Source organism: Hyla sarda, chromosome 3 (genome assembly GCF_029499605.1).
Source record: "Hyla sarda isolate aHylSar1 chromosome 3, aHylSar1.hap1, whole genome shotgun sequence".
Lineage (NCBI taxonomy): Eukaryota > Metazoa > Chordata > Amphibia > Anura > Hylidae > Hyla > Hyla sarda.
The window spans coordinates 109,367,335-109,381,443 of record NC_079191.1 but is presented as its reverse complement, the minus strand read 5'-3'; the positions used below and the strand labels follow the sequence as shown (position 1 = coordinate 109,381,443).

The following is a 14,109-nucleotide window of genomic DNA, read 5'->3' as shown; positions in this document are numbered from 1 at the left end:
TTTTGGGGTCTGTAACATTTTTTCAAGGCGCGCATCTAGGTGTGGTAATTTTTCAGGTGTTTTTCCCCCTAGTATTCTCTATAGGACATTAAATACATCAGTTAACTTAATGTTTTTAATTTTGCAAATTAAAAAAGGCCATTAAAAAGACTTGTAATGATATAAAAGCACAATTCCATTTTTTATTTACGAATTTACAAACAAGGAGAAAAAAAGGAGGCCTAAAAATTCTTAAAGACATTACAAAAGCATTAGAATATAAAATAAATTAATAAACAAGTTCTAAAACAGAATTTGCTGCATTGTATAATGCCAATGCCGAACTAAAATCAAAGAATTCAGTATAAATATTACATTTTGATACCAAGGATGATAATAACCAAAATATGAATCTAAATAACAACCTGTCTTGTTTGTGTCATATTGATATTGATTTGAAAACAATAATACAGTGAAACCTCTTTGAGACGACCACCGAAAACTGCTTGAAAAAGCAGTCTTCTAGGGAGGTGGTCTTCTTAAAGAATACCTAGAATAATTTTCAAACTGAAAATCTGGACTGGGTAAGGGAGTGGTCTTCCTTAAGAGAGAGGTTTTCCACTATATATAGGTTTTCACTTTTTTCTATATCTACTAATAATCTATGACTTGTTCTCCCATTTTGCTATGTTTTCCTTACACCATTCAACTATGTCAAAAGAAGAACACTACAATAAACCCGGCAGTATACTAAGCGCTGTTGTTCTTTTGTTGGCTTTAAATGTTATCATCATCCTATCAACTAAAATAAAAGAAAAAAAAATCAAACTGCAATTTACAGAGTAACCAAATTATCAAAACTAGTAGAGCAACTTTTAATGAGCAAAACCATTAACAATTTTCTGACTGCGGTCTGCGTTCACAAACCTTGGACACCTTGTTAGCACAGAATGAGGTGTTCAATCAAGAGACTGGGAATTGGAAGTACCAGGGCACAGTTTTTTTTGAGTGGTGATTACAAAGGCATGAGTGTGAGTGCCAAAGTAACAGTCTTCTACACTGCAGGAAGCTGAGAAACCTTCAAGGCTGCATTTGTAAATCAGCCTTGATGATTACAGCAGTCACAAGCAAAGAGCAGGGGAAACAATGATTTTCACTAGTCTTTCACTACTTTAATTTGCTCTTCAGATGAACAAAGTGATACAAGGAACTGCTGCTGTATTGTCCTAACATTGCACTGTATGGTTTAACACTATCGTGACCACCGTCGCCGATTCCAAGATTGGAAGATCCAAACATTAAACAAGTTAATATTGATTAAAATTTCTGCCCGATATTAATAGGGGGATTAGATAGCAACAATATTTAGCTGGCTCTGTGGGTGCTGAGAGATGAACTGTAGCTTAAGCCTACTTCTTTAAAACACCAGTTCTTAAAACTAAAAACAATAAATGCATTATTACTATAAATACAATAAATGCTACAATAATAAAAAAATATATATTATAATAGTAAAATCCTCTATTTTTACTTTGCAGCAATGTCAGCGAAGGATGTTGTTTAACCTATAGATCGGGATGTGCTTGGAAAGAAAAATATTGCATTTCTTGTGTAATAATAAATAAATAAATAAACAAATGAAATGAAAACAATATAATAAACATTATAATGATAATTTTTTTATTTTACATACTAATTAAACTGATTATAATAGCTGAACACCTATCATTCTCCATCATTTGTAAAATATAAATAAATACATAAATAAATAAATAAATACATTTAGATAAATGAGTAAACAAAGAATAAAGAATTACCACTAAATTCAACTTTCAATTATATGTGCAAGTGAAACATCTAAGATTGTCATTATCTGGTCTTCAGCAGGATTTAGACACAACACAGTGGGCTAAAATTGATTCAAGTTTCTTTGTGAATGCACTTTGAAATGTAGTGAGCATTGATAAACTGTAATTATCAGTAAAACACTTAACTAGTAACCATTGGTCAGGATTCATTAAAAAGTAGTGGCTGGGCTGTTAATAGAAGAAAGGAACAATCAACGACTTCCATACAATAGAATACAATTTAACTCTTACCTACAATAGAATCTTGTAATGTTATATTAGAAGATGTTTATGCAAGAAAGCATGTTTTTTTTTTTTGTCTAATGTTTACCATTCTGAATTATGTTTCATTCTTAAAATTTTAGACATATATACAGAGGTGAGTTAACCCATGTTTACATTAGCACCAAATCTTACACGCACAAACATAGGACAAGACATATAGATGCATAAATATGCACAAAGGTCTTTACTGGTGTTGATAATGAACACCTACTTCCGTTTAATATGTCATTCTAACCAGTATTGGAAATATTATTTGCACATGTCAAAATGCAAAAAAAAAAAAAAGGCTGCTAACATCCGTGTGTTAGATTTTGCTGTTCACAGTTTCTAACTTATGAGCGACATAAGTTCAAAGTGCAGTTGCATCATGACAAGCCCCATGTGTGTTTGTTTTACCTGTGAAACACATGCAAACACTTAGAATTGTTGCAGATTTTATTAATTATTAAACGGGCAGCATGTAGAGGGCGCTGTTGCTCATGAATTCTCTAGGCATTACCTAACAAAAACCTTTTTTTTTTTTTCCCTTTTGCTGGATATCCTGGTGTTTATATTTTTATTAGCCCTTACCAAACGATCAGTGCTATTCTTGGCACATAAATTCTAGGTTCTTATTTCTGCAGTTGGGTCTATTGAAATAAATCTCATATGGCCATTGAATGCGGTTTGTTAAATTATTTTTCTAAAGACAAATGCGTGGCATTATATTCAGTCAAGATGCTTTTTGCCCATTGCAGCCCCCCCCCCCCCCTCCACCCTGTCCTTACAGTAAGCTAACAAGCACACTGATGGCACAGGATTCTCAGAGGTTGTGTATATTTATTTCAGCTATTACAAGTCATGACCTCTCAATAAAGAAGAAGATACAAGCTGGAATGTTCAACTGGGTGAACCACTTTAAATAAACAGTTAAGGTAGTGTGGAATAAAAGGACTCTGTGAGTTTGGGTTCATTTGTCTTCTAACATGGCATATGTAGGATTTAGAAAATGCCCAGCGACCTCTGTTATTGACATTCATTCTTTTTTAATGAATTAAAGAAATGTAAAAAATTCCCTTTGTCTGTTCTCACATACTCCATGCAGAGCTGGCTGCTTTTGGAAAGGATGCATGTTGGCCTTGCACTAATGTAAATGAATGGCATCTACACAAATCTTGACATGGCATTGAAATTCTGGGCAGTGGAAGTGAACACAGTCTCATTGGACTGAACAAAAAAAACACCCCTTTGATCTCCAATAATTTTAACCTTCCCTTCCCGCCTCGTGCTAGAAATATTTGGCAGATACCTTCATAACTAAGTCTACAGCACAAAAGTGAATAGACCTCCAAACAGACAGTGCCTAAAGCCTGAACTGTTTTCTGTAGACGCTTCCAAAATGAATTACATAGGCAGAATATATGAAGCTGTCAGGACTGTAGAGAGGCAGACTTTTTTTAAGCCTGCAACAGTTGCCCAGCCAGACAGCACAGGAATTATATTATATTAATGTTTAATGCCCTGCCAGGTATTTGTCAAAAACATAAAGTATGATACAGGGCGAAACACAAATATTCCAACCAAACAGGGCCCAGTAGATCCGATCTTGGGAAAGAAAATAGGGCTTTATAGTGAAATATGGTAAAAACCTATTGGTTATGGAAGATCAGTTTAGCATCAAAGATGTCGAAAGCAAAAGAGATCTTACCTGAATGTATATAATCATCTCCAGATGAGATCACATGTTATAAATAGCACAATGCAGGTCCTTGCAAAAAAAAAAAAAGAAAGAAAAAAAAAAACGTTTGTAACAGAGCCGTGTTACACTATTTGCTGAACACACAAATGTGTGTGATGTAGATAGGATAAATTCTAATGTTCTGTGCGGTAGGAAATTTGCCTCTTTAGTTGTGTGCAGCTTTTGAAGTGCTGCCTAAAAATCAGCCTAGGGCTTCAAAGAGAAGGGATTATAGCTTTTATCAAGCAATTAATATGGCTGTAACTCAGAATGTCAGCACCTGATGACTAAACAGGGTGGACAGTACATTAAGGGGGGTCAAGAGCAGGCTTCACGTCGAGATGGCATTCATAAAAAAATAATGGAGAAGCACATGATATTTTGGGGGGTTTCATGCAGACTATGTGCAAATGTAAACTTAAAGCCCAGGCCTCTTCTCTATTAGCTGGAGAGCGAGCAGGCTTTAACGTATTTTATCCACCTAGATTATTTTAATCTCCCAACAACTGTTAAGGAGAAAGGCGTGTCATTAAAAGAAAGCTATTCCTCGCCTCTTAACATGGTTCAGATGGCAGCCCTCTTAGAAGCCCTTCTTTGGCTGACAGTTCAAGGGTTCAAAAATGGTCAGGATATTGCACACCAGCTAACCAGTGGGAGATTGCAAAAATGTAAACAATACGTAACTCTGTAAATGAGTAAAACAAAAAAGAAATAATTAGAAGTGAATGTGCTATGAGGCGAAAATATGTAAGGCCCTCCAGGTTCTTTTTGTCTAAATGTGTTCTTCTATGCCACTGTACATTAAGTCAAGTTTGGAGCAGATTTACATTTGGGGAGCAATAGATATGATCATTTGCTACAGGTTCCAAAAATAACAAAATATTTTGTGTTGATATTGCTTTATGCTTTACAATGGAGGGGATTTTTTAAGTGTCTGATGGTGACGGTAAAAAAAAATCTCACATATTTGCACATGTATTTTTTGAAGAGAGATTGGTGAACTTTTGGCCCCTTTAAGCTAAGCCTGACACTTTTGAAAAAAGTAGGTGGAGTTTTGTGGCACATGGGTAAGTGGCTACAGTGACCCACCTTATTTACTATGTTTTACATCAGTAACTAGCACAAAGTATAGTGGAAATCTATGCTAGCTTGCAGCTGGTGTAGATTTCCCATGCTGCCACATGGGCAGCCCTAGATGAGTTTGATTTATTGAAACGTGTGCACCTCTAAATAAATTCAGCACAGTTGTCGTGGGAGGGATTTCACATAAATCTTGCATCCAGATTACTTTAAAGATTATAGCTAAACACTGGATATCCCAGCAATGGACACCCTGTAATCAAGTTATTATTAAGGACCCTTATAACTAAATTTGATTTTGGAGGCCAGGTTGACACTTTAAACTCTTTCTTATGTTCCTCAAACCATTCACGAATAATTTCTGCAGTAAGGCTGGCACATTATCCTTCTGAAATAAGTCACTGCTATTGGATAATACTATTGCCATGAAGGTGTACTAGGTCTGCATCAATATATTGGCCGGAAGAAGTACCTGAGAGGTGTGAAATGGCTGAAGCCTGTTATGCCCCTGTTGTGTTGTATGCTTTGTCCTGCACCTGTCTGAAAATCTTAGTCAAAAGCCAGGTGAGTGCCGTACTTCTGTTATTCTGATATATTGAAAGGACTTGTGGTGTTGGGGTGTGAGGTGCTGGGTAGATGTTATAACCCAAGGTACAGATGTTATTAACCCTGTCTTGTCATGATGCCAGGGCATCGTTTAGCTTTAACCACCCGAAGGTAATTCCGCTGGTCCTGGGCTAGGAACAGGGCAATGAAGACACGACGCCAAGTTACGGACAAATGGTAGCTTTACCTATGCAGTACAGCCAATATCCCAAGGAGGTGAGGAGTGACACAGGGGGACCTCATATGCTTGCTGGGACTTACAGTAGTTGGACAGACTTTGGTGCAGGACACGGTGACTAAACAGTAGACTTGACTTGACTAACTTGATAACGGACAATTAGATGCCTTTTGGATTATTTGCAATTAACAGGTGGCTGCAGACTTTAGGCTTGAGGCCTCCAATACTCCGGACAAACACACACACTGAGACGACTTGACTGCACTGGACCTCAGAAACTAAGAGAGAGATTGCAGCCTCTCCCCTGGTTATATAGGGGACTGAGCAAGGAGCTCATAGGTCACTTGGGGGAGTCACCTGGTCACTAGTGCCTCCTGGGTAACAATCACATGGTATAACAATTAAAAAAAACAGTACATTATTAATATCCAAGCTTATGTACAGAGGGGATAATAAATAAAGGGGGCCGTACTGGGCAACCACAAACTCCCACACTTTAATGAAGTCGTCCTCAACGCCCAGTCCTGAAGGGCGGAGAACCGTAATGACCACAGGGGCCACAGACAGTTCCTGGGGCATTTCAAACAACGTCCATATCCAGGTCTGGTGCAGATGAAGACAAAGAGTCCATGTATTATAAAATGTTCATACACAATCTGAACTATAAAAAGACTTATTTACTGTATGACTACTGAAGGATATGACTAAGACATTATACATCACATTAGATACTATTCCGATGGATTGGTCTGCCAGAGGCTTTATACCCAATGCCTTGGCTACTGGGGTCCCTCGGTGGACACACTTCTCACCAGAACTCTATGTATATCACTAGAGCACATGGACACAAGATAAAATTTGACATTAGACATGATACATCATAGACATGTGAGGACTGAGTGTTACAGCCCTAGTGTGGGAGGAAACTTATGTGCATGACTGAACATGAAGTCAGTGGACTATGTGTAGCACAGGACTCTATGTGTTACTTGAATGTTTAGAATATTGTCCTGGCAGTGAGATAGTAGTGATGTCCCTCCTGACTGAGTCAGGATACCTCCCATAAAAATTGCCAGACACAAAAACACTGTACACCTTGACTTTTCTGTACAAACAAGTTATTTACATTTATTACACTGTACCATGACAATTAGATTATATTGACATAAGTATCCGCATGTGCAAGTTAGCAAGCAAAAATGTATTACTATATTAATATGTACACAAGTGTCCATTGTACCGCTCTAGAGTCCAGGAACACTATATAGTGTTCTTGGCAAAGAATCTCGTCAAAGAGTCGGGAACACACACGCAAATGGTTACAACAAAACTTCTAGACATGTTTGTCAGGCACTGTACTTGAGCATTGCTGTAGAAACCTGAAACAACGAAAGTATTCTTTACATTCTTTATACACAGAACACAGTTAGTCTCTTCAACCACAATGGTAAGAGCAAAAATGCTCCTTAATATGGCATCTTTCCACCCGAGCCTCACCGGTCGGTTTGCTTCCTAGGTTGTGACATGAACCTAGGGCGGCGAGACTGGGCCCCCTCCTTGGGGTTGACATAGGTGTTCCACAAGATGTGGGGCAATCGGGACTCTGTGATGGTGAGACTCACAGTGACCACCACTTGTACCGCAGCAGCTTGTGCCACTGGGGGATGAACGGTTGGTGCCTGTTGGACCGGCCAAAACCTCCGCAACAGCTGGAGTAGGCCGAGGCACTTTGGTTGGTGCCCACTGATTAGGCCAAACCTCCTCGTCCACAGGAGTAGGCCTGGGCATATCCTCAGATGACTTGGGCAGGTATTTTGGAGCCATAGTAGGCATTTTGGGCATGACGACCTCCTCCTCACAGATGGTGTCTTTGGCTTGCAGTGACAGCAATCCAAAGGGATCTGCATCCAAGTAGTCCGAAGGGAAGTAAGCAAATGGAATCTGGGTTGGATTCTTTGGACGGGTCACCGCTGCCGCCCACTCTCCTCTCATGCTCTGCAGAGGCGTGTACTCCACAATCTCCCCGCTCTCAAAAGAATGCATTGGTGGGGAAAGATAATCTCTCTATACTGCCCTATGGTTCACTAAGATGGTTCCCCCGTGACGGCAGTCCATAAGGGGGCCAAACTCCCTGATCTTGTCAAACTTGATCACAGTCGCGCAGTGGCATTCAAGGGTATGGCTCACCCTCTCGGGGGCACTCTAATCTTCTTATATACAGGACCTCTAACTCTTTAGTGTCCTCTTGCTGCACCTGTCGCACCTCAAACGGCAGCTGCTTTGGCCCATACCTCTCCATTCTCTGAGCCCTGAGTCCTTCTACAATTTCAGCTACTTCCGAGTCTCTTTTGGCTCTCTCGAACTTGTCCGGAGGGACTGGGGGATGGGACTTCCCTGGCAGGGAAAGAAGGTGCTCCTTCATGTACCGGACCAAGTTGGGCTCATCACCGAATAACCACCTAGGCAAAGGTGGTGACTGAGGACTTGCTACAGACTCAACAGACTTCGGGGCCTGGAGGGGTAGAGAAAGCAGCCTCAGCTGAGGTACTCACTTCCGATTCCTCTGTCTGGATTTCAGCCCAGGACCCCCAGGTCAGGTGGTGAGGGGACAGACTCACCATGCGATGATGTATCTAATGACTCCGGAGTTCCTTCTTACGGGGTTGCTGCCAGTCGTCAACCTCCAGTAGCGGGACTAAGTGGCAGGCCTCCTCAGCCCCAATGGACAGATGCTGTAACCAGTCAGCCAATTCTGCCGGATCGTCTTAGTACTCTCCACACGTGCACTTGCCTGCTCCTCCATCTTACTGCCATCCAACACTTCCGGTAAACAGAGCATTTCTGGCCACATGGTCCCTTTTATATCGGGCTCCAGGAAAATGGCCTCCAGCCAGAAGGACATCATCGGTTCAGCGCTGACTTCTGCTCCCCTGGCAACAAGGGGCAGATTTTCATCGTTTCACTTCGGCATGGACACAGCTACATTTCAACCCCCACGGGGCGGGATGTTGACCAACGCGTGACATTTTTACACACTTCTCCGGCACCTCCTTAACCTTTTCAGGTACAGGCATTGTTGAACAGCATAGCATGACTTCATTTCAGATTTTGCACATTGTTTTAGTAACTTTCACCATTTTCCAGATGGCAGGCAGAAAACTTTTCTTCACCTCCCCCTCCATTTCACAAGCGTCACGGTTAAAGCACATTTCAATGACAAAGTCCCGTACACTTTTCTGGCGCAAACTTCTATCGCATCGACATGCGAATTTTGCAAACAGTGTTGGACACAGTTCAAACTAGGGGGGAGAACTTGTGGCTTGTGGTATATGGCACGCACCCGTATCCTGTTCGTGATGCCAAAAGTTGTGGTGTCGGGGTGTAAGGTGCAGGGTAGATGTTATAACCCAAGGTGCAGATGTTATTAACCCCTTCTTGTTGTGACACCAGGGCGTGATTTATTTCGAAGGTACTACCACTGGTCCTGGGCAAGGCACAGGGCAATGAAGACTCCAACGCGAGGTTACAGACAAATGGTAGCTTTACTGAGGATAGACAGATGACACAGTCTATGCAGTACAGCCAATATCCCAAGGAGGTGACCAGAGAAACATGGGGACCTTGCAGGCTTGCTGGGACTTGCAGTAGTTAGACAGACTTTGGTGCAGGCCATGGTGACTAAACAGTAGACTTGACTTGACTGACATGATGACTGACAATTAGATTACTTGCAATAGACAGGTGGCTGCAGACTTTAGGCTTGAGGCCTCCAATGCTCGACACACACACTGAGACGACTTGACTGCACTGGATCTCAGGAACTAAGAGAGAGATTGCAGTCCCTTCCCTGGTTATATAGGGGGCTGTGCAAGGAGCCCATAGGTCACTTGGGGGTCACCTGGTCACTAGTGCCTCCCAGGTAACAATCACATGGTATAACAATTAAAGAAACAGAGCAACATTATTAATATTACAACTTATATACATAGGGGATTATGCATAAAGGGGGCCCTGGGGACATAAAGAGACTCTGCCTGACAGGGCAGGAGAAGTACGGGGAAACACCATCCTGTACTCGGCCACCACAGACTGTTCCTTTAAAGGAACATGAGCACCACAGAGTACATCCCATATACAAAAAAAGAGGATTGCAGCAGCACACATTGGTCAAAAAAATTGAGGCTCTTAGCGCACTTTTTGATCAAAACGTGTCCCCCATCCACCACGGGGAGGTGGCCTCATTTAGGATGGGAACCTAGCACAAATTCTGAGCCTAACACTCAACTATCCACTCACCTCTGCTGGGCATATAGCCTCTGACTGAGTGACATGCTGGATCCATTTAAAACTCCACCTGTGAGAAAGGGGGAGGGGTGCACAGCTAAACAGGGTGCCATTACCCCCTGAATTGTACACACAAGAAAAAAGAAAGATAGCCGGCACAACAGCCTAATACACGGGTGCACACTGCCATGGCATCAGAGTATACAAAAAAAGAAGAGGATTGCAGCAGCACACATTGGTCAAAAAAATTCTTTTTTTCTACAGAGTACATCCCATATAGCTACTTATTTAGATTTAGCGATGCCTAGTAACAGTGTGTAGAGTGGATCACATAACAATACCGGCTATTCACTTCTACCATTGATTGTCCATATTTAGGTAGGTGGCACATATCTAAGTAACATTCTTTTTAATGTTACTTAGATATGGAAATTGGTCTCCCAGCAGAACATTTGCAATAGCATCACACTATTTCCGTCATCTTATCTTCTTCTCATGGTCCATCTCGATGCTATCTAGTCCATGGGTAGGCCCATCTATCTGATTATGTGATAAAAAGTAGAAATTATTTATTAGACCAGGTCACCTTCTTCCATTGCTCTTTGGTCCTGTTCTGATACTCAAGTGCAGTAGGTACTTTCAGCATTAGACAGTCTCTAACTATTAGCCCCATATTCAGTAAGCTGTGATGCACTGTGTGTGTTGTGATATTTTGTTGTCATAGCCAGAATGAACTTTTTTGGCATTTATTTTCAGTAACTTTTATCTGTGATTTGTCCAGATGGGCTAACCTTCACTCCCCATATGCTCCAATAAGCCTTTCACACCCATGATGTTGTCTCCAGTTCCCCACTCGTTCTTTGGATCAATTTCAGTAGGTACTAATCGCTATATACAGTGAATACCCAATTTTGAAGATGTTCTTTTGTTATCTACCTGTCACAATTTGGGTATTTGCCAGTTCTGTAAGTTGCTCAAATGCTTACATTTTTCCTGCTTCCATCACTCATCTACAATAACTGGCTTACATTTTCTATACATTTTCAATAACTGTAGGATGAATTTTTATGTGGTGAGTCGTGAGCCCACCAAACACCTCAGACAGCTGCTGCCACCTGCGGGTTCTGCCAAATTTAGTCTAAGTGTTATGGACACCTTAATACATCCCATCCCTTGATTTTGTACCAAGATATTCAGGATACAACCATGTGTACATGAGGAAATAGGTAAATTTTACAGGAAACAATGAGAAGCAGGTAACAAGCTCTAATCTCACTAATTGGTGTTCTTTTGCTTAACCTTCACAAGTATTTGCTGTGTGGTTGAGTATATAGATGTTTCCTGGATATATATTGTGTATTGCAGCTACTGTAGACTCTTGCAACTGTGTTTTGTGCATTGCACTTTAGTTCATATATACACTGGGGTTTTACAAAGTGCTAAGAGTTACTATTTCTCACATACTTTGAATATAATGTTCACAGCTGAATAGTAATTTGGTCATTTGTCATCACCATGCCAATAATTGCAGGAGAGGGGAATGGATGGACCTAAACCAAATATAAAATCCCATCCCTTCCCCAATATCGCGCCACACCCCTACCCTTCAATTCCCTCGTTGAACTTGTTGGACATATGTCTTTTTTCGACCGTACTAACTATGTAACTATGTAAACCTGTTCTATTTTGGTAAGACCTGGGTTTAGCCAGATCTGCATGTGTCCCTCAGCAATGCTCTTCCTAAGTAGATAAAGTAAAGAGGTTAGGTTTGCTAATGTTAGGCATACTTTTCATAAAGGCCGCACACGGAAACAGTCCTTTACTGACAGAAAGTTGAGGGTCCCAGAGGACCGCCAGGTTAGCACTTGATACAAATATCAGGAACAACTACTTCAAGCATAAGCATACGTTTAACGAGTGGCTTCCACAGCAACAATAACTTAGTTGTCACCTATAGCAGTTGCAATATCCAATACATAGGTTGCACATCTTGTGTGTTAATAGTATGGATTAGGAGATATATCTCAGACATGATTCAGAAATTATTTATGTAAAATTTCAGCTGTATTGTTACATTATTCCACTGTACCCTCTCAGGACTACAATGACATTGAAAAAGTAAAACTATCAGTCTGGGGTGAGGACCATGTTAAAAAGAATAAAAAACACATCCAAAAAAAGCATATTAGATATTCAGACTTTCTACAATTCAGCCACAGGGCCTAAACCTTGGGTTTTAAAGGAGATATGTCATGCCGAAAAACTTCAACAGGATAGGGCAAACTTCCACAGGATAGGACGCTGCATGGGAGAGCCAGTGCCAGTACAGAAGATCACAAGGGGTGGGGTTCCAGCTGTAGCCCGCCCCGCGATCTAAAACTTACCCCCTATACTGCGGAAGTTTTTCATCATGACATCTCCTTTAATACCAAAGGTTTAGGCCCTGTGGCTAAATTGTAGAAAGTCTGTTTTTTGGCATAAGACTTCTCCTTTAAATAGCCCTGCACTTTTAATATGCACAGCACCATGCACCTCATACATTTTTAATGTGTATGTAAGCTTACTATAAAAAAATATGCAGCATTTATTAATTTGTGTATTTCATTATTTGATTATGAGTGTAACTATGTATTGTTTACTCCTGTATTCTATTGGATAACATAGTATTTCAGGGGTTAATGAATTGTTCCTGTCTAGTCATGTGATTGCCATTTTAAAACATGATTGGTCTTTCTTGTAGATATACAGTATACTATTGCTTTCACTACTGGAATTAGTTACGAGCAAGGACCCATGACATCCAAAGAGCATTGACCATGAGTAGGTCTGCATCCTGTTTGCAGTATTTTATGGGATTACCACAATAAAGGTGAATTCTTTACTGGATTGCTGAAATCTCCTTTCCTCCCGGTACTGTCCGTACCCTAAGGGTTTGTAAAATATTCTTCTAATTTCCTGAAATATACCTATGTCTATGTTATTACACGGTGAGAATTACGTATTACACGGTAAGTCAGTGTCTACAATTCATAGAAGCCTCTGCAGGGCACCCTAGGCCTATACTATGTCTTTTTAACCACTGATTCCTAACTATTCACAGTTGTTGTAGTAACACGTTGCTTCTAGGATTTTCCACTTGCTTTTGAAGACAACACCCCACTGAGCATCCACACTTAACGTTCTTAAAGATCTGTATCACTGGATATTCGTGGTATTTTTAGCTCAGCTGAAACAAAATCCTTTAGTCAAACATGAAGTAATGTGGATGTATAATCTTAAAGTTGAACTGAAGAGAAGACATTAAACTGTTTTACTATACTAAGGGGCAGATTCAGTAGTATTATTCAACTTTGCCCCGCTTATCGCTAGGTATGCCTCTGCATTTGATAGTTTCACTAGTAAATATTTGCACAAGTCGACTAAAACAGACATTCATTTTTGATATGCTGATGGGAAGAAAGTTACCTTGTTTCTGTCAAAATCAGCAGTCATTTAATTATTTGCTTTGGACGTGGAAGTAATGGGTTTATCTATATATATGCATATCACATCTGCATATGCATTGCAGATACAGCAATTATGAATAATGCAAGTGGTGTGCATAGTATTCCTGCTAAAGTATGAGGGGCTGACAGGCTGGGAGAACAGCCATGATTCTATTAAAAATGATAGCTAGAGCACAGAAATCAAGAAATGCCAGCATAGAAAAACTTGCTTATGTAAAGCTTCTTCAGGGTTAGGTTGAGACAGGGACGTTGAGCATGTGGAATAACACACAAGCTATTGTACCAAAACCACTCTCCTGTGTATATTTGTTTGCTTATATTTATTTGCTCATATAGCACCAACATATTCTACAGTGCTATACAGAGAGTCATCAACCAAGCATGTCCTTGTCCACATCTCAAATGCATATATTTACTTATCCAGGCTTTTTGCTTCACACTATAGGTGGATTTTTGTTTTTGTTTTTTACCTCTCCTAAACAGAAACCTATAGGAAAATGCCTTAAAATGCCATACCTAGAGCAAGTTGGTATAAGAGAAAAAAGCAAGACCAACGCAAGGGTACCTAGTGTATCATCGCTTAGGTATTTAGTTGTGCATGAGCAGCCGTTGGGTAATGGCCGCTCA

General features: G+C 40.4%; 1 long non-coding RNA gene across 1 annotated transcript in view; it reads right to left on the bottom strand.

Moving 5' to 3' along the window:
* LOC130361613 (uncharacterized) overlaps window positions 1-4,234 on the bottom strand; it is a 30,801-nt gene extending 26,567 nt beyond the window's left edge. The window contains exon 1 of the long non-coding RNA XR_008891083.1: window positions 3,799-4,234. This is a non-coding gene — a long non-coding RNA (uncharacterized LOC130361613). The remainder of the gene's footprint in view (window positions 1-3,798) is intronic.
* Between the last annotated feature and the right edge of the window lie 9,875 nt (window positions 4,235-14,109).